The 8285-nt window shown below is 34.3% G+C and overlaps 2 pseudogenes; one reads left to right on the top strand and one right to left on the bottom strand.

Moving 5' to 3' along the window:
- Positions 1 to 527: 527 nt before the first annotated feature.
- Positions 528 to 5637, bottom strand: LOC150029505 (uncharacterized; annotated as a pseudogene).
- Positions 5146 to 5251, top strand: LOC137816789 (small nucleolar RNA R71; annotated as a pseudogene).
- Positions 5638 to 8285: the final 2648 nt, after the last annotated feature.

Below are 8285 nucleotides of genomic sequence, written 5' to 3'. Positions count from 1 at the left end.
TGGAATTTTGAAATGGTAAAGTTTGAGTTTTTTTTTAGCTAAAATTTGGTCGAGAGCATCACATTCTTTCTAACTCAGGTTAGGTCATTTTAGCTCAGGCTAGAATTTGGTCGAGAGCAATACATTTTTCTAGCTCAGGCTAGAATTTGGCCGAGAGCAACACATTTTTATAGCTCAGACTAGGTCATTTTAGCTCAGGCTAGAATTGTTGAACAACATTTCTTTATTTTTCTACATATCTAGCTTAGGCTATAAGAACATAACTTAAACTAAAATTACCCTGCAATGAAATTTTCTTTAAAACTTTCATATGTCTTTGTCGATAGTTTTAAACCTTTTTAAGCTTTCTTTCATCCATTCATTTCACCTAACATTTAAAACCTACATGACCATTTAAAATATCAAACTGGTTTTAAGGACATCATATACTAAATCAAAAGAACAATTAAAGACACTTCAAAATAAAACATTGGGTTGCCTCCCAGCAAACACTCAGTTAACGTCATATAGCTTGACACCTGATTCAATTAAGGTTCATTCAGGTGGAATATAGTTGTGTACCTTTCAACTTCACCACCAAAATAATGTTTCACTCTTTGTCCATTGACCACCCAACTTCTTTTTTAGGCAGGATCTTCCAATTCCACTGCTCTATATGGTTTTACTTGCTTAACTTGGAATGGTCCGAACAACTTTGATTTGAGTTTTCTAGGGAAAAGCCTCAACCTATAACTAAATAACAACACCAATTGCATTGGGTCAAAAGTTCTTTTCAAAAAGTTTCTATCATGATAAAATGTGACTCGATCCTTATAAAGTTTCAAAGATTGGTAAGAATTGAATCTCATTTATTAAAGTTCATGAAATTTTACTTTTCTTTTCTCTCCAGCAGCCTTAGGATCAAAGTTTAAGAACTTGATTGCCCAGTATGCTTTGTGTTCCAAATCCACCGGAAGAGGACATGCCTTACCATATATCAATTAGAATGGAGACAAAGCTTTAGGTGTTTTAAATGTTGTTCTATAAGCCTAGAAAGCTTCATCAAGCTTGTTAGACCAATCCTTTCTGGAAGAAATAGTATCCAAAATCTTCTTAATTTCCCTGTTAGAAACCTCTGCTTGACCATTAGTTTGAGGATGGTAGGTTGTTGCTACTTTATGTCTAACTCCATAGTGTTCTAAAACCTTTTGAAGATGAGCATTACAAAAGTGTGAACCTCCATCACTTATCAGAACTCTAGGAGTACCAAACCTGGTAAATATATTTCTCTTGAGAAATTTGATCACAATTTTGGCATCAACTTTCTGAGTTGCAGCTGTTTCCACCCATCTGGCGACATACTCGATTGCCACTAAGATATACTCATTTGAGAATGATCATGACAGTGGTCCTATAAAATCAATTCCCCAGCAATCAAATACTTCAACCTGTTGAATGTTCTGTAATGTTATTTCATGCCTTCTGGTAATAACTCCAGTTCTTTTGAAACTATCACACTTATGAACATGTTCATGTGCATCTTTGAACAGAGTTGGCCAATAAAATCCAGATTGTAACATTTTTTTCTACAGTCCTTTTCTCCATTGAAATAACCTCCACATGGTGAATTGTGACAATGCCATAAAAACTTTTTAGCTTCATCTCTTGTAACACATCTCATTATCAAATTATCTGCACCAACTTTGAATAGATAAGGATCATACCATCCAAAATCTTCACGAACTACTCATGCAGCTATAAAATTTGCCATATCTGCAAACCATGGTGTAAGAATTGATGGCTTAAACAAGAGGGGGGATGAATTGTTTATGAAAGATTTTCGCAAAGACTTGATTAAGAATGAATCTTTATCAAACAATCACAGATAAGCAATTAAGGAAAGCAATTAAACAATGATACAAAAACTGATTTTTAGAATTTTAATGAGTTAAAATCACGATTTAACCGGTTGTTTATATCAGCAGCTAAAACAAAATAAAATCAAACAGTTGTAAGGTGATAGAGATAGAGAGATTTACACAACAGGAGTTATACTGATTCACTCACTCTTGAGCTACATCCAGTTCTCAGAACAACCTTTGAGTTTCACTAGCAATCAAATCCAGATTACAACAACACACCACAAAGAGGTGACCTTGAAATACCACAAAATCCATTGACCCTCTTTGCAACACCAAACACCTCAAGACATAACACTCTCTGTCTTTACAGGATTTCAAACACAATTCCAGATAAAGGAAATACAATTACAAGTATCTAGACAAGGATAGAAAACACCTGAATTTGCACAAAACAGGAAACCCTATGATCAGATCTTGTTACGAAAGCAAAGCTTGAACAACAATCTTGCAACTTTGAAAAACTTCTTTCAAAAACTAATCTCTCTCTTTGATCTTAAATCTGTATCAAAACTTGTTGTATTTTTTTGTATTATGTTTTTCTTTGAAAGAAGGGTTATATTTATAGCACTTGAAATCTAGCCGTTTAAGGCAGTTTTAATCAGCTAAAGCCGTTTTGCTCACATCAAAACAGTTAAAACATGTTTTCAAAAAACTGTTATGAAAACACACATTTAACCGTTTGAAATCACGATTTAACCGGTTGAATGGGTCAAAGAGTTGCATAACCAATTCAAAAGACAATTTCAAAACCTTTAAGCCATTTAAGTGACAAACAACCGATTATATCGATAATTCAATCGGTTGTTTTTCCTTTGCTTGGAAAAATACTTTGTTTCTTTAAAATTGATTGGTCAAGCTTTGTGCAAGGATTAAAAACTGATCTTTTACAAAGATTCTAAACAATCTAATCTAAACCCAAACCAAAAAGCAGCACAACTTCAAGTTTCCTGTGGATTTGAAACATCAAACCTCCCATGTTCAACACATGGCCTTTCTTGAATTGTAAAGTGTTTTTCATCAGGAAACTCATCTATTACTCCTGATTCAAGTGCAGCTACTTCCTCCTTCTGTTGTTAGAGATTTGTTGAGAATGACTGGTTTCTCCTCATTTTCTACCAAAAATACATATTTCAAATAGGCTGGTAGTTGTTTCAATTCTAGCTTCTGAGGTTGAGAAATTTCTTCTTTGATCAGATCTTGTTTTTGACTAGCATCATAAAGAATCTCTTTAGACTTATCTAATTCTTTCACACAGTCTTGTATTTCTTTTCTTTCCCCTTCATCTACGCCTTCAATACTACCCATGGTAGCTTTCATTAAAGGTTCAACCGTCAAACATTTTTTCTGAGTTTCAAAACAAATATCATCAATCACGTCCACTCTGAAACACTTTTTCTGATAATTTGAATACTTCATTGCTTCAAAAATAGTAAATCTTACTTCTTCATCTTGAACACAAACCGTCAATTTTCCTTTGTCTACATCAATTATAACTTTGACAGTTTTCATGAATGGTCTTCCCAATATTAAAGGTACTTCAGCATCTTCTTTAATATCTATAACAACAAAATCTACTGGGAATACAAATTTATCTACCTTTACCAATAGATCTTCAACTATTCTATGTGGATATTTGTTTGATCTATCAACCAACTACAAAGTCATTTTTGTTGGTCTCACTTCTACATCTCCAATTTTCTTCAACATTGATAAAGGCTTCAAATTAATACTAGCTCCAAGATCTAATAATTTCCTTCCCAACAGTGAGATTTCCTCTGGTAACTGGCAAAGTGAAACTCCCAAAGATCTCTAAATTTTTGTGGTAATGATTTTTGAATTATAGCACTGCATTCAACTTCCAATTCAACTATCTCCTGGCCATTGGATTTTCTTTTCTTTGTCAATAATTCCTTCATGAATTTAGCATATGTAGCCATCTGCCCTAAAGCTTCAGTAAACAAAATGTTAATTTGCAATCTTTTGAGGATATCCATAAATCTTGAAAATTGTCTTTCTTTGTATTTCTTTGTAGGAGCATGTGGATAAGGTACATCTTTTATACGAACATTCTTATCTTGTTTTTCACTTTTTTTATTTTTTCTATTTTCTCTCCAATATCTACAACATCTTCCTTACTCCTTCTTTCTCCTCCCTCACATTCAATCTATTCTTTTTCAATCTCTTTCTCTTTTAAAACCTCCTCCTCAACAACTAAATTATGCCCAATTCCTTTTCCTATAACTTTCCCACTTCTGGTAGTGATAGACTTGCAATGCTCCTTGAGATTGGTTTGTGTATTGGTTGAAAATTGACTTCCTTGATTATCAGCTAACTATTTAGCCAACTACCCCACCTGTGCTACAAATTCTGTATTGATGCTCCAGTATTTTTGTGATTGGATACAGAGGCTTGCATGAACTTCTCAAAAGTATCCTCCAATTTTGATGTTCTCTCATGGATTGAAGGATAATGTGGTTGTTGCTGATAAGGAGCTTGCCTATTAGATGATCCAGCCTCTTGCTTCCACCCAAAACCTTGATTTGGATTATTCCTCCACCCTTGAGCCATGTTATTTGGGTAGTTAGATGAAAAGCCACCTTGCCTTCCTTGATTATTCATATACTAAACCTCTTCCTCTGATATACTAATCCTCCAATTTTGATGTTCTCTCATGGATTGAAGGATAATGTGGTTGTTGCTGATAAGGAGCTTGCCTATTAGATGATCCAGCCTCTTGCTTCCACCCAAAACCTTGATTTGGATTATTCCTCCACCCTTGAGCCATGTTATTTGGATAGTTAGATGAAAAGTCACCTTGCCTTCCTTGATTATTCATATACTAAACCTCTTCCTCTGATGGATTTTGATAAGAGCCTTGTCCATTAAGATGATCTCCTCCACAAAAATAACATTTCAGAGCTTGATTCTGACTTGAAGAAGAATTTACTGCATGTAACTGTTGAGGCGATTTTGACATTTGCTTGGTTAATGCCTCAATTTGTTGATTCAAAATTGTATTCAGTGCTAGAAGTGCATCTGAAATACTAAGATCCAACACACCTTTCTTTTGCATTGTATGTCTATCATGTTGAGCTTGGTCATCTGTTGAGGCTAAGGCATCAATGATTCTTGTAGCTTGTCTGCATCAACAGTCATTATTGTACTTTCTACTACAGCATCCAAGATCATTTTAGTATCAAGCCTCAAACCATTGTGGAATATGTTCAACTGAGCAATATCTTCAAAGCCATGATTAGGACACCTTCTTAACATCACTTTAAAACGTTCCCAAGCTTTACAAAAAGGTTCATTTGTCCCTTGCCTGAATTTGGAGATATCAGGCTGAACCTTGATATATCGAGAGAGTGGGAATAATCTATGTAAGAATTTGTCTTCTACATCATTCTAGTTACTTCTGGTTTGGATGCGACTTTAACCATTCTTTTGTTTTTCCTACCAGTTAGAAAGGAAATAAATGCAGATAAACAGATTCAATATCATTTTCCTCAAAGCCTGTGGTCCTAACCAACTCATAGAATGTGGATAAATGAGTATAAGGGTCTTTGTGATCCATTCCAGTGAATTGATGAGTACTGATTAAGCTAAGAAAGGCGTACTTAATTTCTAATGATATGGTGGCAGAAGGTATGACTATGTTGGAGAAATGCCTCGGTCCTTGTTGCATGGCGTAGTCTCCCAGTGTCCTTCTAAGTGGATTTTCTCTATTATCAGCCATTTTCTCTATTTGGAAGATTCTCCTTTTGCTTGTCCTTGCTTCTTCTTTTCTTTTCTCTTATTGCTCCGATTTTGTCTAGCTTTCTACTCAATTTTTGGATCAAATTCCAATTTATCTTTAGGAACTTGTCCTCGCAATAGTATATATCTAAGACAACTCAAGCAAGGATTAACACATGATAACAGAATAAGATCTAAACAATTATCTATTCACAATACTCAATAAGTTATACGTAAGAAATTCTTAAAAGAAATTGTTCCCTGGCAACGACGCCAAAAACTTGTTGATTTTCCTCGGCAAGTATACCAAATCAACTGTAATATAGTACTATTTAAAGTACGAATGTCGAACCCACAGGGAACAATTTTAATTAAGTTGTTTTGTTATAAAAATCATTAACTATAGAAAATAATTGTGAAACTTGTTAATAACCAAATTAACACTTTTACTAGAAATAACCCAATTTATGATTTGATTCAACAAGTAACGAAACTAACTTATCAAATACAAATAAAAATACTTGGGATTGAATTGCTTCTATCTCTATCATCTATATTTTGGAATAATACAATATATAATACTCAAAACTACTCATTCTTGATGCTATAATTTAAAGTCATTCACCTTGATTCCTCACAGATGAAATTCATAAGACAATTTCTCAAACACTGATTCCTCAGATATCTAACAAATCATCCAGCTTTATGAACAAAATTATGATGCGGTTAATATCCTGAAATCTACTCCTAGCATCACAAGTTATCAAGTATTTTCGTCTATTTCATATCCTTAAAAATACTTTCTAGATAAATTTAAGGATCAAAATCAAGACTCTATTGATCAGATAGAATCAAGAAATTTGCATTAAACGAAAATACCAAGAATAAGTAGAAAAAATAATATTATATATATATATATATCACCAAGAATACATTTGATTAGAGTAGATTACATTCAATCCCAAGTTTGAAAGCACTTAGCCACTCATGATAGCTTCTTCAATCTTCATTCTTGATTCGAAATGCATAAGAAGACTTATCTGAGCTACCTTATCTCCCCTAGAACAAAGTTTCTTTCTTTTTCTCTCACTAACCTCTCTCTAAAATCCTCCTCTCTTCTGTTTTAACCTTGTTCCAAAATTTATTTAATGAAATATAGCTCAAGCTAGTTAAACCTAGCTTAGGCTAAATCTTTTGGTGTTCTTTTAGATTGGGCGAGCAATTCTAGCTTGAGCTAGTTTAATACTGCACCATTAACTTAATCTTAATAATTTTAGCATGAGCTAAATGTTCTAGCTTGAGCGAGATGCTTCCTTTAAATATCCTTATTTATTTCTTCTTGTGATCCAATCTATAAGTCTTTGCTTTCTTTCTTTTTAATGCTTCACATTCATCTAAAATTTACACACAAATTGGGATTAAATTTCTTCATTCGTTTCCTGGTTAAAAGTATATAATCGGATTCAATAATTCTCATATTAGGGTAATTTTCTGACATTAAGAAAATATTAAGTTCCAAAGTGTTCAATTTTCTCAATTATAAATACTACACATTGGCAGTTATCACGAGTTTAGAGATAAAAGCAGAATAAGGGAAGAACCATGCAAGGATCAAGTGGCAAGAAGATACAATTCAAAAGTAATACCACAAAGCTTATAAAAAGGAGATTTAATTTGGTGAATGTGTAGCAACGCACAGAAAAATGAAGGAAAATTCTTAAGTAATTGGAAGGACCTTTCTGTATTTCAGACACAGTGGCCGACAAAGCTTATTATCTAGAATTTTATCAGGAAAATCGGCACCGAGAACTTGGAAAGCCACGCATCTCAAATTTTACTACGGTTGACAATTTTCAATAAAGATGATGTACTCTTTCCTCGCTCGATTATTTTATCCATATGAGGGGTTTCGACCGAGAAGATTTTAACGAGGTACTTTAAAATTATATATTCTTATCATGCATATTCTATACTCTGTTGAACAGGTACCACTCGATAACGACAACCGCTCAATTACTAGCGACCCTTAACGACCACAAGACCACCGCTAACCACCAACTATCACTCGATAATGACAGTCGCTTAACTACTAGCAACCCTTATCGATCAACCACTCGGTCGAGGTAGCCGCTTAACTACCAGCGACCCTCACCGACCGAACAAACTATCACTCGATAACGGCAACCGCTCAATCGAGGCAACCGCTTAATTACTAGTGACCCTCACCGACCGAACAAACTATCACTCAATAACGACAACCGCTAAACTATTAGTGATCCTTATCGACCAACCGCCCGGGGTAGCCACTTAATTAGTAGCGACCCTTACCGACTGAACGTCTTCCCTTAGATAATGGCAGTTGACGCATACACAATTAAATTAATCTATAACAACGTAGCTCTAACCAACAAACTCGTCACACACATGCGCTTTCAATTAAGGTATTCATTCTTATTACCAATTAAATCAACTTTTGCAGATAATTACATGGGCCCACAAAGCCTACTCAATTTGCGAGGTACTTAGTGGTTATAAGTAAGTCATGAGGGGTTCAAAATATCATCCCCTTTCGAGCAGAATTTACTCATAAAAGAGGAATCTTTTTACTGTGCTCAGTTCATTAAGACTCATCGGTCATATGAAGTTATT

Source organism: Phaseolus vulgaris, chromosome 1 (assembly GCF_051622355.1).
Source record: "Phaseolus vulgaris cultivar YP4 chromosome 1, ASM5162235v1, whole genome shotgun sequence".
NCBI lineage: Eukaryota > Viridiplantae > Streptophyta > Magnoliopsida > Fabales > Fabaceae > Phaseolus > Phaseolus vulgaris.
Note: the sequence above shows the minus strand (reverse complement) of the source record. Positions and strands in the feature narration are given on the sequence as shown.